The sequence below is a fragment of the Aythya ferina genome, assembly GCF_964211825.1.
Source record: "Aythya ferina genome assembly, chromosome: 1".
NCBI lineage: Eukaryota > Metazoa > Chordata > Aves > Anseriformes > Anatidae > Aythya > Aythya ferina.
The window spans coordinates 23,186,357-23,203,613 of record NC_140296.1 but is presented as its reverse complement, the minus strand read 5'-3'; the positions used below and the strand labels follow the sequence as shown (position 1 = coordinate 23,203,613).

The 17,257-nt window shown below is 41.6% G+C and overlaps 1 protein-coding gene across 2 annotated transcripts in view; it reads right to left on the bottom strand.

The window, feature by feature from the left end:
* FRY (FRY microtubule binding protein) overlaps positions 1 to 8,192 on the bottom strand; it is a 239,526-nt gene extending 231,334 nt beyond the window's left edge. The window contains exon 1 of one of the 2 annotated variants that reach the window (XM_084527716.1): positions 8,107 to 8,192. The gene's annotated coding sequence lies outside the window, so the exon portion shown is untranslated. The remainder of the gene's footprint in view (positions 1 to 8,106) is intronic. The other variant, XM_084527717.1, reaches the window with a different exon arrangement.
* Positions 8,193 to 17,257: the final 9,065 nt, after the last annotated feature.

Sequence of the window (17,257 nt, the reverse complement as noted above, 5' to 3'; positions counted from 1 at the left end):
AGTTATATGCCATACTTCAACTGGGACACTCATTTTCCAAAGGCTTTACCTGGCCCCATTCCTCTTGTCCCTTAGATGCTAATTTCTTCCCCTTCATCCTTTATTGTGCTCTTCATCCACCCCTTCTATACCCAAATCCCTACCACCACCATCACATACCTTTGTATAAGTCCATCAGTTTTCCTTAATTTATAAATTCCATTTATTTTTACAATCTTAGTCCTTCCTTTTCTATCTGGCTTCTGGATTTTGTCCTCCCCTCTCATCTCCCATTTACAGTTTAAGACAGAACTGTTGAGGATGTACAGCATGTCAATGTCAACAGCACACTTCTGAGTGCTGCCAAGATTTAATTATCATTAATCATTATTGACAGAAAATGCCATTCCATTATCCTTTCTGCAATTAGAAGAAACAGGAAATCATCCCATAACAAATGAAAAATCAATACCCGATTCGCAAAGTATGGATTAATTTCAAGATGACTTCTGTAAAAAGATTTCCGGACAAAACTGGCCAAAACCTAGAAAACGTTTCATAAAAATCCTCCCTGCTTAAACTGAATCAAACGCCGTGTTGGGGTATTTTTAATAAACTGCTGGAGCTTTGTATTTGTACTGTACATTAAAGCTGTTTTTTCCAACAGATGCCCTAATCCCACATGCGAGACCGCACACTCCTCGTACAAACTCTTGCAAAGATTTTCAGGATCAGGGTATTAAGCTGCAAGACACACATTCATCAAAATGCCTTGCCCGAATAAATGATAGCTATTACAGCTTTCGAAATATCCATGAAAAATTAGAATTTGTGGAGAAAAATCGTTTTTAAAAATGTGGGTCAGATATTTAATTAAAAATAGACCAGTGCTTTTAGTAGTCTCCTGTTGATAACAGGCATTTCAAGAAATATTATCTGTTTTTGGCACATTTTGAACTTCTCATGCATGTAAAATTTTCTTTTTTTGAGATATATCTCCTTAAGGAGAACATCAGGGTCCCAAGTGTTGCAGAATAATTGAAACGCAGAATTCAGGTCTGCTTTGCTAAAGCTAAGAGGCTTATGTGATCATGAGGTCTGCGAACATGTCTCTCTCTTCCCCTCCCAATAGTTTTCAACTGCTTGGCAAATCCTACCCATTTTTTGCCAGTAGTAGTGACCTCAGATGCAATTAACTTACTGCATGCTTTAGGGAAACAGACAGCCAAGTAGAGAACATGCTTCTGATGAACAGCTCCAATAAATGTGATAGCTGAGAAACAGGCAGGAGCATGGATTCACATCATATTACACAGCAGCAAAGTACACGTGGAAGAAATTTTACCGTGCTTTCAGTGCAGCAAAGCCACTGATCGTGATCATCAGATGAACCGTAAGAATTCAGAAGAAATTCATGAGAATTCATGAAAAAACTGAGCTTTAATAGCTCCAGACCTCACAGGATGACAGGTTTGTTATTGATAACAACCACAGTTAATCGGGAGACAGAAGAAACTGGCAAATATAATATGAAAAATGCAGATTATATTAATAGTTTTTATTCTAAATCTTCTAACAAAGATTGTCTAATGAAAATTTTTAATTGTCACAATAGCCTCTCTTTCAGAGCAGCATTACTGGCAAGATCTCAAATAAGATACTGATACATTTTTTTATGGATATAAAACGTAGAATGTTGAGGCACTGAAAATGTTCACTTAACAGTAGCCAAATTGGAAGTGCACCTATGGACTAATCAGGACCAATCAAACAATTTCAGAACAAATTCTGATGAAGTTAATGCATACAGCTTTCCTTCTAACTCATGTCAAAGCTCATCACGCTGGAAAGAACAAACAAACCAACCAACCAACCAGATATTGGTAAGTTCTGCAAAGCCTGTTAGAACTACCTTATTAAACAGCAACATATGGGATTCCCCACCCAAAGTATGTACATACGTACATACTTTGGGGTGTTACCTGGTCCCTGTTTCACCCTCAGTGCCAACACTAACTGCAGGATCACTTGTTGCACTCCGCCACATGCACAGAGGTTAACAGCACAGCTCTCAGCCAGCAGCAGGAAGGTTGTCGCTCTCAACAAGTCAGCTGTCTTTTATCATAGCAGAAGGTCAGCTTGCTTTTCCTTCTGAAAGCCTCTGTTTGTATTTTTTTTTTTATATGAAGTACAAAAGTACAGAAGTACATGGCATTTTTTCCAACAGCATCTATGCAAATTATTTTCGCTTTCGTATGGAATTAGTTTTTAATAGAGGCAGATGAAAGAAACTATTTAGTAATGAAAAAGACATAGTAGCTGATTTCATCCCTGAAAACATAAAGCCCAGCTATGCTGTTTTTCTGTAGCTTCTCAGTTATAGATACGATGATCACAGTGAAAGTCCTACAGTGGGTGCAGTGCTCCATTCCCAAACAAAGCCTTCCACAAATTGAGATAAGGTTCTTTTTCAGAGATCTATTACGCAAAGAGCATGTATTTGAAAACCAATGATTAGCTAAATAAATATACCTAGTATTTCATTCAGAAGACAGCAATACCATACAGCACTGCTGAATGTCTTTACTCCCTTTCGTACGCAGCAAAGAGAAAAGCTCCCATCTGACTCCGGAGGGATGTTCAGGAGTGGATTCCTACACCACGTTTGCGTGCCCTGTCATGGCCTGGTCTGGAGGTGATGCAATTTCTGCTCCAAGAGAAACCACATACTGTGACACAAAGAATAAAATAAATACGCATCCTAACATTCACTCATTTAGCAATGAAGACTGGCACATGTATTTAAACTCCTTTCAAAGTACTCTAATTATCTGTGCTCTTACGTAGTTGAAATAAAATGCTTTACCACATACTACAAGGTAGTACTCTGCAGACTTCAGCAACAGCATTCGTACCATCACAGGAACATACATTGTTCCAGCTCATTTAAAAATCTGACAAGGGATTTATAAGATTTATTTTAACTATAGATTTTCAAGAACTGAATCTTAAGTATGAAAGTGAACATATACTACACTTTTACCTCTAGGCTTTCAGGCATCCGCTTAAAACACCTAAGGACATTTTTTGGTCAACGTGGATAAAACATATAGAAAAAAAGTCAATAAAAATCAACAATTATTACCAAGGCAATATTAGGAAAGAAAACTTCAATTGTCAGTGGAGAAATCCACATTTTAAATGTAGTTCTTACCCCCTTGGATTGTACAGTCACCAAAAATTCCCACTGTTTCCCCAGACTGACGCTGACACCTAGGGCAGCCTCCTGCCATGGATGCCTGCAGCAGTGACATGGCTGGTAGGGAACACAACGTGCAGTCCTGTTGAAAACAGTCTGTGTTCCATGGAAAACGGGTTTTAATGACAAACTGCTAAATATATTAGCAGCCAAACACTTAAACTGGTGGAGGTGCCTTGGGATTAGCACAGCAGCCCACTGATTTCCAGTCTACAACAGGCTGATCTTCACACAGGAGCCATGGCAGTCATTTCAAGGCCAGTTTGGAACACGTATGTAAGCCATGGATTTCTTTCTGGAAAAAAAGAAATGCAAAACCATCCAGCCCACCTCATGCAGAAGTCACAGGAGCACTTATTTGGAACAACACTGTGCAATTTCCATCAAAGTTCAAAAGTACATGTCCTCAAAGGTAGTGTGAAGCCTGTCAGAAGCCTGTAGATGGGACTGCAGAATGTCACCAGCAAACTGTAAACCTTTTAAAACCCTCCACAGGGCTGCACGCAAAGACTGTAACATTTGGAAAAGTCAGCAAAAATTCCTAAGCAATACCGTAAGAAATCCATGCACAGGTTCACAGGTACCACTTACTGAGTAATACTGAGCAGCAGCACTCTACCACGTTCATAAATACATGGTCACATCACACAGAATGTGATTTGACCAGAAGATACCAACATCTGGAATTTAAGATTATTCAGAAATGGACTGTAAGAATAAGTGTTAGATAAGCATCCCCTGCTCAGCGTGATACTGGAATTGAGCAATATTCAGAAACAGTTTGCATTTTAACAATGCTTTCTTGGCTGTTAAGCTGATATATTACTCTTTCTTTCGTGAATAAAGATCTCTAGTAGCTCAGAAGTAAGATACTAGTAAGTACCAGGCTAGAGAGTCATTTTAGATAGAATCACAGATGTGCTTGTTGATGCTGTTTGTATATAATAAAATACTTGAACACTTCCTGGGACAGCTGATGGAACACAAACTTCACAAGTTTCCCATGCCCAACACAAAAGACCCAACTAGGAAGCATGGGCACAGTCTCTACTTGTTAAATAATAATTACAAAAGCACCTTCAATTCCACAGGAGAAGCTGTGAATATCTGAAAAATTGGTGATAATGGGAATCTGAGAAGCAGCTTCTCTTCCAGACCTTGCTCCAACACAAACAGAAAGGGAATCTGAAGCCGGGCAGTTTCACACCCAGGCTAGTGTCGGAAACACTGCATTTCCAAGTGGCAAGACGTGGGCAGAAGCATCTCTTTTTCCCCAAATGTTACATTAGCCCTAATCATTCAATTTAGTGGAAAAACTCCAGTGAATTTGGCCTGAATTCGTGAACAGTCTGGCATCAAAAACAAGTAAGCAAGCAAATACCTGGCATAAACTTGCTGCCCCCCAAAGCAGCCACAGATACAGGCTGCCTAATTACATCAGCAACAAGGACATCCAAAATTATCATCATTATGCATACCATCTGAAGAGGCCATTAAACTTTGTTAGTTGGGTTTTAAGCCAACTCCAAACAAAAAAGCATCAGGTTCACCTTGGATGTGGGATGCAGATTTGTTCTTATAGTTCCCACTGATGCATCTGTTATTAGTCACTGTCACACACCCCAGGTTCAATTTAGCTCAGTCCTGGGCCATAAAAGCTGAAACTCTCTGAGCTGCATTACGGAATCCTCTCCTATAACAATCATTTTAAAGAGATCAACAGGCTTTCTGCACGCATTATGGTAAGCAGAACATTCATGAGTCTAACAAGTGCATTCCCAGTTTTATGTTCTTGTCGAAATTCAGACTGAAAATTGTTATATGAATCACTGCTGTCCTCATCTGCTTGCAGACACGTGAAGCCTCCCCTTCCAAGATTTTGAACAAACAGTCCAAGATGAACCAACTTAGCGACGATGCAAATCATTCTCTAATACTGTCAAATCAAATAAAGCTTTCACACCCTCCCCAAAAGTTTTATTTTATCAGAATGTAACAAGGAATGAGTTGGTTTATTTTGCCACAATGACCTGCTAACAGGAGATTCATACACACTAGAGAAAATAAACTAAGCAGTTCACTTTGGAAACATAAAATATTATTTTAAAAGCCCTAAAATGCTGCCAATGGCAAATTTTCAAATCTCAAATATGTAACAGAGCTTGGTGAGCCTACAGAAGAGTTTTATGCATGCCATGAATATCTAATACTTGCATAGGCATTGCAGGACTAAAACAAAAAGAAAAGAAAAGAAAAAACAAAACATACAAACAATATAAAACAATACACCCCCAGATGTGATTTCTCCCTGAAGTGGAAGCTCACTGTAATTAGTGCAAGCCAATGAGCGTAACTGTCAGGTGTTCCAGTCATTACAAAATGGCAGATGCTATCTGGAAAAGTAAGTTAAATTATTTACCAAACAATCCAAATATCCTCAAATTCAGTGCAGCCGGCCATTCAAACTGCTTCTAATAAATTATTTGATATGGCTCTAATGGAAAAGTACGAGCTATTCCGAAGTATTTGCTATTAAGCAGCATGATGCTAATGTTTTGAAATTTTACCCAGCCATGTCCAGAAGTGACACACCATGAATCACATCACAAATACATTCTACTGCTCTTGAAATATTATCAGCAACATCTAAGAATCTATGCAAATGAAGAAACAAGCAATTTTGGCAGTCATGTGTCACGATGGAGAACATGGTAATTTTTATTCCACACAGCCTAAAACCACTTTTTTTTTCTTCTTCACTGAACCAAAGAAGGTGCCCACATCATTTACTGCATCAACAGCACTATAAATATCAGCCAAGGCTTCTCTAGAGCATTAAACAATGCCTGTATTAGTACAAAGGCAACTTCCTAGTAATAACAGGTTCTACTCCATTGTTCAAAGCACACCCCTTCTCAAGGAAAATCTATGTCAAGATTACAGTTGAAAGCTTTCCTTTCATTAAAAGGAGTTGACTCTTTGTCATTCCACTGTACTTTATGACACTGCTAATGGTAAAAGGACTCTAGCAAAAATTAGAAACAAATTGTCTCACGTGCAGGTTAACAAACACAAGGCAAATAGATAAACAAAGGTGGATAATTTGGGATGTTTACTTGATTAAAAAAAGAAAACAATAAAAAGTCTTAATTGATGTTAAGGTGTTTACTTTATCAATATCGAACTAATAGGCTACACTAATAGGCCACATTTGAATAAACAGGAAATGCTGAAAAAAACATTTGGAAAGAGTAAATTTCCTGTTTATGAATATGAAATCTAGCAATTATACTCAGAATGATGTCATGAAGCTATCAGCACATTGGTCCAAAACACTGGTATGTTTTCTACGAGCTCCTGGGACTACAGAAACACACGGCGATGATCACCCACAGACAGATGCAGCCCAGGTGCCGGCAACTGGACAGGAGGAAAGAAACAAACTCCAACTCAGGAAATAGCCACTAGATAAAGAAAAAACCACACCAGCACAAGGGGGGTTGAACAGCACCACCACTACAACCAGAGGGGTGCTGGAATCTCCAAATCTCCAGCCCAGGAGGTGCTCAAAACTCAGCCTGGCAAGGCCAGGGCATCCTGATCCAACTGGACCTGCTTTGAGTAGGTGACATCCAGAGGTCCTTTACAACCTGAATACAGTGTGATTCTACAAATACAAGCTTTTTTCTTAAATTTCCTTTTTCTATTGGATATACACTTTTTCATTTACACTCTACGTCTCCTGTTATCTATGCTGGTTTTAAAATAAAACTCCAAGTTTTCCTTTGTGACAGAAGTGGTATAATTTAGCTCAATAAAACTAATCGTTTTATCACTATGATCAGCTGAAACTCAGTAGCTAAAAAAAATCAAAAGGCTAATTTACAAGACGATAAACAAGACTGCCTGTTATCACTCCTATCTGCATCGCTAACACGCTGCCGATGTTCTGAGCAGAAGCGACAGTACAGAAGAAAATTACAGCTCAAAACCCCTCGGGTAACCCTACAAAAACCTTGCCACATGCACACACAAATCAGGTGTGCATGTATATGTTTAAATATATATATATATCTGTGGCTGAGACCTTGTGTCTCGTTCTGAAGACACGGCTGTGGAGGAGGACAAAGTGATGGTCTCCTTCGCTAGTATCCTTAGAGGGGTGACCTTAAAGCTTTCAGGATAAAGTAAAAGCACCAGCGCATACCTGTGGATATTACCTGACCTGTAGTTCTCTGGCTGTACTACTGCTTTATTTGTTTTCCCCTCAAATATATATATATATATTGGTCCTTTTTAAAAATAAAGCAGCTATACACGTGGAGTTCCTATTTTTGTAATCAAACAAGCCGGTCGCTTAGAAAGACAGCTCAGGACACCTGCACCAACACCTTACACACCAGAAGCGCCAGATTTAACAACGACTACACGAACCCGCCCCCCAAACCCAAAAACCCACCACCGAGGCCTCCCAAATCACTTTCTCTCCCCCTCCCAGCCCAAGACCCACGCTATTTTTACCCACATCGGGGCGGCAGGCGCAGCTAAAAATAAGTTTTGCCGGCGCACAGCCGCTGTGGGGCCGTCTGTCTGTCCGTCCCCCCCGACCCGGCGGCTTGAGGGGCACCCCCCCACCGGGGGCGGCTGCGGTCCCTGCAGGTGGGGCGTCGGCGCCGAGCGGCTTTTGTCTGCTCGTGGGGCCGGGGAGACAATAAAGGAGGCGGCTGCTACAGAGGGGAGACCCCGCTGGAAGCTCCCCGGGGGGCTGAGGGTGAGGGGATGAGAAGGGAACCGCGCCTCAGCCGCCCGGTGGCGGCGGGGACGGGCGGGCACCCGCTGCCTCCCTCCCGCCTCCCTCCCTCACTCACCCGCGCCCGGCGAGCGCAGCCGGCGGCGCCTCCTTCCTCGCCTCCCTCCTCGCCTCCCGCCCTCGCTCCTGTCAAGCCGAGCCCGGCCTCCCTCTGCCCAGCCCCTCCGAGGCTGTCGGCGGCGGCAGCCGGCCCTGCCCGCCTCCTTCAGCCGCGCCCCGCTCTCACCTGGGTCCTGCCGCCGCCGCCCGGGGGCAGCGGGGAGGGAGCGCGCCGTGCCCGGCACCGGGGGGGGAGGACGTGATGGCCGTGCCGGCTGTGGCGCTGCTCCGTGAGATGTCCGCTGAGAGAACCGCGGAAAAACTATCGAAAGAGCAGGTTTTCAGCCTGCTGTGTCAGATGGTGTGCGTGGTGACAGCATGGTTGAAAGGAGTCAGGCAATAAAGACTTCAAAACAATCGTGTTTCGTAGCGTTTTTAGCAATATGAATGAGTGTGGCTAGGATCACAATATACAAGTTGTGAGGGGGTTGTTGTGTAACGGTGGGTGTCTAGGCTTGGGAGAGAAAAATATTGTCAGAGGTGAGGTACTGGAACACAAATCCTATGAGGAGCAGCTGAGGGCACTGGGGGTGTTGAGTCTGGAGCAGAGGAGGCTCAGGAGAGACCTCATTGCTCTCTGCAACTGCCTGAAAGGAAGCTGTGGGGAACTGGGGGTCAGCCTCTTCTCACAGGTAACCAGTGATAGAACCAGAGGGAATGGCCTCAAGTTGTGCCAGGGGAGGTTCAGGTTGGCAATGAGGAGACATTTCTGCTCAGAAAGAGCAGTCAGGCACTGGGACAGGTTGCCCAAGGAGGTGGTGGAGTCACCGTCCCTGAGGGTGTTCAAGGAGAGGTTGGACGTGGTGCTTGGGGACATGGCTTAGTGGGTGACATGGGTGGTAGGGGGGTCATTGAACCAGATGATCTTGGAGGTCTTGTCCAACCTTCATGATTCTATGAATCTAAGATATATACCAACTTTTACTCAGTTTTAGGAAAACAGGCCTTGAAAAACCAGCTTGGTATAATCTTCTAATGAAAAACAAATTATTCCTTGAATAGCATAGCAGGTGAGTCCTGGCTTTCTAGGGACAGACATTCCTCCTCCTGTATGCTTCCAACAAATCTCCCTCCTGCCAAAGTCACCTCTAGTTTTTCCCTTGTGCATCTGCAACAAACGCGCATCCATGTGCTGAGCTGTGCACCTGCTGGTCAGCAGGCATGTATCATTAATCTTTCCAAATTAATAACAGCCTCAAGTAAAACTGTGAAATTAGTGGTGACATTAATTAGTGGTATGTCTAATTGGGGTGTCTCTTCTACTTCTCTCTGGATTCTCCTGAAATTTCAGGGAACATAGTGCCTTTGAGACCTAGATCCCAGTTCTCCATTTGACTCTTCAAATTGATTAGACTTCAAAAATTGTCAGCACATGCTGACAGACAGCAGGACAGAATAACTAAATTATCACAGGACCCCACACCATTTGGGGTTCCAGGCTAACACTAGGCCATATATGACAAGATATTTACAGTACTTCATCTATTATAAACTATATACTATATTACAGTTAGATACCTCTGTGGAAACTAAATTGTTGTATGACATAGAACATACATTAATATAACTCAAAGCAATTAGTTTTGAAATTAAAACACTGGGTCTCAGAGAGCCCTTATGAATGAGAATTCTTTATCCGACAAGGATGTGCCTATCGGGGTGTTGGGCTAATGGGAGAGTTGTCTATACATCGTCCATACACCACCTGCACTGCATGTTACTGCCATGCAGCACAGACCCATTGGGGAGAATGGAGTAATAGGACTTCTGTTTTCTAGTGCCTCTCTTTGTTCTGTGATGCAAGTTCCTAAATATTTGGGTCAATGTCAGAGCAGTTAAAAAACCCTATTGTATGTTTTCTGTGGAGGTTATATGCTCAAAGTTAATATATATTCAGACTGAGGAGGTAAAAGACTATATTTACACAGGCTCAGTGCTACAGTCTACCCTGAAATCTCATCTGTGATGTTCTGTAAGAAAACTGCCTGACAGATACCCCTGAGCACCAGCACTCCCATAACGGTGGGGTTGCAGTTGTTTCCATTTCCCAATTAACCAGCTTCATTGGAAGTCAGTTGTTTTAGTCTGGAAACATCTCATGTCCTTGGACCTGTATCCTAGGGGTTATTTTATGAAAAAAAAAAAAAAAAAATCTGCTTCTTTATTTTAGACATTGAACTTTATAAAAAGTAATTAATGAAGGTAAGGTATAATTAGCAGAAGCAGAAGGGTATTCCAAGGGGATGCAGGAAAGGAGTTGTCATTACCTGTAGCACCTACAGTATCTGTACAATCTTCAGTATCTTCTAGGTTGACACTAGGCTCTTGAAAAGCATTTTGCAAAATTTTGTGGGGTTGTACGTCTGTGTGACAACCCCAATTAAATCTCTACACGTACAACTCTCAAAAGCCACTGGCTTCCAAGAATTTAAAGGTTAAACACACAAAATTCATCCCTGAGAGCGAGCTGTGTGGGGAACAAGTTAAATTTTGGCTGGTTCCCTGGAATACACAAACCCATGCAGCTGAGCCACCAGAGGACTGATTGTAACTGCTGATTGTGCATGCTGGGAGAAAATGACTACCCTTTGGGGACAAAAGAGGAGCAGAGGGGAAACTGTGACTTAGAAAGGATTCAGTGAGCCCCTGTGTCCTCGGGGCAGCTAGATTTGTAATGACATTTAACCAGGATTGCTCTTAAAGCCACAGGTTAGGCTAAATCTGTTTTTCTGATGTTTGTGGAAATTGGTTTTGATAACCGGGGGCTCCCCGTTGAATGCAACTCCATCCCACCTGTCTTGTGGGTGCTGAAGGTAGGGGCTATGCTAGCATAGTGCTTTATGGGAACATTTGTCTTTGAAATACTTGATGCTATTAGAAAGAGACTGAAATCCATTTTATCCAATGTCCTATATCTGGCAAATGCTAGAACCAGACACAAACAGGGAGTTGGCTATCAAGTTGCAATATGTGAGACAGGGACTGGAAAAGGGCCAGCAGCAACTGCACATCTCTCAAGTGCCCCCCCTCTATGAGATTTTCACACCAAGAAGGTTTTACAAGATTTGGGAAGGATATAGCTGGATATTCATGAGTCTAGCTCTATTTTGTGTGTTAGAATGATTTAGGATGGGGTTAGGATGATCTTATTTCGGGTATTGTTATTTTCATTGTTCATGGAAGTAGGAAATTATGCAGGTGTGCATCATCCATTTTTTTCTGCCATCCTGCCCATAAAATACAATCAGCTGTTTTTTTGTGAACACAAAGAATATTTTCTTATAAAAGACGTGATTATCTTAGTATTTCAGCTATCAAGTAATTCAGTAATATCTTAAACTGGATCAAAGCCTTGCTAGAACAAGCTGCTAGGATGCAAGAGCAATGTAAGATGAAAGAGAAGATGTGAATTAACAGGGATGTGATACTGAAGGAGTGTGTAGTGATGAAGGAATATAGGTGTACATGTTGGGGTATACACTTCATGAAAGAAAGTGGAATTAAGGGAAACACTGATGGAGAGCAAGAAGAGGCTGTGAGAAGTGAGAAAATGCAGGGCACTGAAAACCTGTGGGGATCAAGGGGCTGGGGCTTGGAGGGAGGTTAGACTGATAGGATGAAGTGTGTGGAAGAGAATATGGGGAGAAGGGAGAAAAATGTGTTGATGGAGAGACAAAGAAGGTAAAGTAGGTGTTGTAGGAGATGCTGAGGAAAAGTATTGGGCTGCTAAATATGGGAACCTAGACAAAGAGGTATGAATTTGAAAGTTGAAGGAAATTCTGAAGGAGACAAGATTGTGTGGAAACTGGAGTCTCTGCAAGGTCACTGCATGGAAGGGGAAGGGAATGGCCTGGCTGAACTCTCCTGGCATTGTTTTCTATTATTTATCTAATGACAGTGGCAGCTCTTCATAATAATAAGTAATGATACTTAAGTCCCTTGCAAGCAAATTAGAATGCCTGTGTCCTTACGAGGATACCGAAGGTTGAATTTCCAGCCTGAAATGATTACTCACAAGGTGTGCATGCTGGCTGAAGGGCTGGAAGCCAGGCTGTCATTTAATAAAATGGCCTGCACCTTTTAGAGATCACACAGTTTGTCTGGGAGCTCTCTCTAAAGCTCAGTATATTTTAGAGTATGATGTTTTTTCTAAAATTTTGTATCCACATCTTTTGGCTTTAAAATGTCTGTTCTGAAGACTTAACAGATACTCAGAAGCCACATGTACCAGAAATTTTATAGCATAACTTTTAATGGGAAGGAATTTTGTACACTGGCAAAAAAGAGAGTGATAGAGTATGGCAGTCTGGGTTCCCTTGGTTTCTTCGTTTCAGTTTCCAAGGAAACAAAGAAACATGCTTGAAATGAACGTCTGGAAAAATCAGCCAGAGTTGCAACAGATAATTTACCAGTTTGATGAATTTTATAACAAATATGTTTTGCAGTTTGGGCATTTGGGTACACTTATAGCAGCACAGTGGTACAGGAGAGCAACTCTCACAGCAGCTTGCATGGCTTGAAATACCCAACTTTCCCACTTCTCCCTCTTCTTTAGTTAATGGCCTACTAAAAATGAAGGACAAGGGAAACCTTTAGACAATTTCAAAGGGATCAAATGATTCAAAATAATAACATCAGGGAGAAGGCATTAAGCACCTTTCTACTTGACTCTTCCCTGACTTGTCAAAGTACACAGGGTACGAGCACTCTTCAGCTGTTGCATTGCAGATACATACTCTTTGGTAACACTCAAAGGTCAGCTCTCTTTGCTCAAAACTGTTGTGACAAGTTCTGTCAAATATGTGATTTTGCAAACTCCTTTTCCTACCTTAACAAATGCTACATTACACAGAGAGATAAAAGGAAGCTGTTGTGAAGCGCTGACACTTCCTTTCTCTCCTGACATTGAGAACTATTTTTAAGTAAAGTGTAAATATCTGCAATGACATCACTTTATATTAGGCAGAACTTCCCCGTATATTTTTATTTAAGGCAACCTGAGAAAAACCTGTTTTCCTTCACTGAAGGCCAAGATTATAGAAATGCATGGAAATTACATTCTCAAATACAGTCTCAATTTTATTTTGGGACGGGAAAGGACCTCTGCATTTGCTTTGCAGAGTCTTCAGTCCAAAAAGGCCTTGTTCAAAGCAACGAGATTTCAGGCAGGACTTTGACCACCGCTAAATCCTCAGATACGTTAACTGACTCCTGCTGGTTTCTGTTGGTTGGGCTGAGTGGGGATAGATTGAACCAGACAGTGATGGTGGAGCTGGGCTCAGCATCTGTCAGATGTGAGGAAGGGAGATAAGTTTGATGGCTCCAAGATCCTTTTTGCAACATGGCACCTGGAGACCCATCTTTGGGGGAGTTATGGAGCAAATGTGTTTTGATAATGGCCTTAATCAGTTCATGGAAGGAGGAAGCATCTTGAGGTACTTCCATTCACCGTGAAGGGAGCACACATCCTTCAGATGCCTTCCACTCTGCACCGATTTTTTTTCTGTCAGGGGAACCAAAAGGTAGAAATTAGTTGCCAAAGTCTGAATGAATAAAATGTTGCCCCTCTAAGGGACTCGAATGTGCAGTTCTCTGTGCTTTCTTGACATTTTTTCCCAGTGCAAACGGGGTGCAAAAAGTTTTCTTTTCTTTTCTTTTTTTTTTTTTTTTTTTTTTTTTTTTTTTGTTAACGACACAGCACAAACAACAATCCTAATTGCATGATTAGATTCAGAGCAGTTATAGGGGTCATAACTGATTGGGAAATAAGCCTTAATGAAGTAATTATAGTTGTTTACCAGGAATTACAATGCTAGACTAAGCACTGAAATGATATTCCCCACATTAGAACATTTCAGGAAATGTAAGGAATAGGGTGTTACTCGTTAAATATGCACCGCACCAGCTTTGTCTGCATGCAGTGATTTGCACTGGAGAGTGACTCTGCTCTGTCTTGAACAAGACATATGGGAATCTAACTTTAGTCTGCTTGCTTGGATTTGTGTGTGGCAGCATGACCAATGTAACAACGCATAAATACGATGTATTTTTTACCTGTTAAGATTTTTGAGAGAATAGGAACACTAATTTTAGAGCCAAAGCTTCCCATGCTCACCTGCAGACTGTCAAGACTGGTCGTAAGCCTGGCATGGGTTAACACATGGGCTCTTTGAAGCTTGGAGAAACACCCACTGTCACTGTTAGTACATCTTATATCAGATGTTCTACTGTCACAGCAGTGCCGGGGCCAACTGGATATTACTGCACAATGAGTCAAATAGCAAATGTGGCACCCTTCTCACTTACATTTCACAGTGCTGATACTGCCTGGTTTTCACAGGTGTTATATCTGTGTAATCTGAGTTTTTCCAAGGTGGGAGATGAGGTCTTTATTAATGAATTAGTGATCTCGGCAGAAAATACAGGGCTGAGGTGACGTGCTGAGTTATGGGCAACTTGGTAAAGAGTGGAAGAGAAGGTAACTGCATGTGTGTGCTGCTCCTGAAAGAGGAGCACTTATATGAACTCTATAAAGAAATAGAAATAATTAGATACCCTCCTGTCTGTGCTTATAGTCTAGGTGACTTAAGCAACTGTCCCATTGCTTACAGAGCCTTTTCCATTTATTACAAATGATGAAATTATTCTGCTAATACATGTATACTAAATGGTGAAGCAATGATCAGGAGAGCCTTTTTACCTCAGGGCAAAACACTTCTCCCAATAAATCAGTTGGACAAAGAGCAAAAGTTGGAGAAGTAAGAAGCAGGCAGAAGTAAGGCAGAAGTAAGAAGCAGGCAGACTTCAGCCCTAGATACTGATTTCCTTCAAAGTACATTGGTTGCATGTGTTGCAGGCACACGTGTACACAGCCCTGTGTGTTTCCAGCCTTTTTAGGTAGCCACTCTGGTGCTGAGCAGGAACTCGGAGCGCCTCATTCTCCATTGCACTGTAGGCTTCTGTGCTGGAAGGAAGGCAAACGACAGTAAATAATAGTCTGCTTCGGCAACTGCTGCAGGCTTTGTCTTTCTGTGGGTGGAAAATTAATTCCACAGCCCCCTCCGTCCTGCTTCCTCCTGTTCCTCCGCATCCCTCTGGTGCAAAGGAATTATCTCCTTACACAACACCTTTCAGTACGAAATGGGTAGCAGCGAATCTCACCTTGGTTAATGGGTGTGCTAGTGGCTGCAAGCACGAGGATGAAGCAGTCCCAAATCAGCTGGCAGTGCTGTAAACCTTATGAGCAACTGTCACAAAGAGGTAAAGATAAGAGCACACGCTTTCTAGACTCAGACATCTTCACAAGTTCCCCTTTCTTCTTCCTTCAGACCCAAACATGCCACAGGAGTTTCTAAACTACGTTTCTGATGTCATTTAATTCTTTACCTGAAGTCATCATGTGAGGTACAGGGCCGTAATAATCTCATGCTCTCTGTTGTTTGTGCTCATTTCACATAAATGCCTGCAGTGTTTCACCATCCTAACTTGAAACCAGTTATTATCAAAGGCTCTTTTTTTTTTTTTTTTTTTTTTTTTTTTTTTTTCTATTGCAATATAATCTTTGCAGCAGGAGATGTAATTTTTCATGCTATGGACAAAAAATATTAACCTAAAAACTTGTGAGCATGTTTAGATGAGAACTAGGGAACATGGTTTAGTGATGAGTCTCAGAAGGTTGATGGTTGGACTTTATGATCTTGGTCTTTTCCAACCTGGATTAAAAAGAGATTAGATGTTTTAAACAAGGAGATAGGGCAGCTTCCTTTAAACATATTTCATTTACCGTCAATACTTAGCAATAATTGCCTGTTTCATTCTAGAGCCCCCTTAAAAAAGAATTTAAAGTCATACTTTCTTGCATGCTGGGATGCAGTTGCTTCAGCACAGATGTCTGGTGCCCTTTGAGGAGCCCTGTGGTAGCTATGATATCTGTGTGCGGCTGCAGATACGGATCAAGACCTGCAAAGATGCCTGCTCTCCTTGAGACCAGGCACAGCACCTGGACTTCTCAAGAGGCTCTAGACACCTATGTTTACACAGCTGAATTGCCCCCTTTCTGGCACGGACGTGCTTAGCACAATTCCTCTGGTATGTGTTTCCAGGCTTTAGAAGCCCTAATGCTCATTTTGTGTTTAATTTTAGTGGGAGTTTGCTCTGCAGTTTATAGAGGTTGTTTCATTGCTCTCCTCTGTCTTTCTGTTTCCAGGAGGCTTGGTAGTTTAATGTCTGTCTACTTCAGGAAGGTAAGTGTGGGGAAGGAAGGGCCTGGATTTTTAACACAAGGAATTTTTTCCTCCATAGCAAAGCTCTTAAGAAGCAAGTGTTTAAATCCAGGTTAAAATTTCATTTGCATGACTGAAAATTCAGAGTAATTTCATCAAATTCAGAAGCATTGTTTCAGATATTTGGTAATATGAGTGAGTGCAGAATTGATGTGTAGATTTGTACGGTACTTAAGATACGATAATCCTCTAATCAAACATCTAATTTAATCCCACATTTATCCCCCCTGTCTTGGTGATAAGGACGAATGCTTCTGCAGTCAGAAGTAGTTATATAGTACCAATTTTGGTCGATGAATTTGTGTTTTTCTGTTTTTTCAAACACTGTTTATTCAGTACCTGTTGTACTGAAGTCCATTGACAATATGTTTCCCTCCACAATGAACCAGGTAGGGCATGTATTTAGTCAGATTTCACATGATCACTGCTGGATTAGCAAAATCCTGAGATACAAATTCCTATGCTGGGCTGAGTATTTGGCACGCCACTTTCTGTCCAAATTTGCCTGCATGTACCTGTTGCTTGACTTCCATACAGATTGCAAGGTGCCAGCCTTATTGCATAATGGGACTTTTTCATGTGATTGAGTCTGCTTTTTGCTACCAAAATATCAAGGCTAGCACTGAAATATCCCATTATAGGAATATTTCAGAACGAAGACTGAAAACCTAAATGCAGTTTTCTGTACACAAACAGCTTGCTTTTTAAAACTGAAGGCAGCACACCAACGTGCCATGCAACAAAATACCTCTGGGCACTGAAAATCTGTGCAATAGTATAATGCTTTGAGCGGATCAGTAATGAGATATACTACTCATATTCATAAAT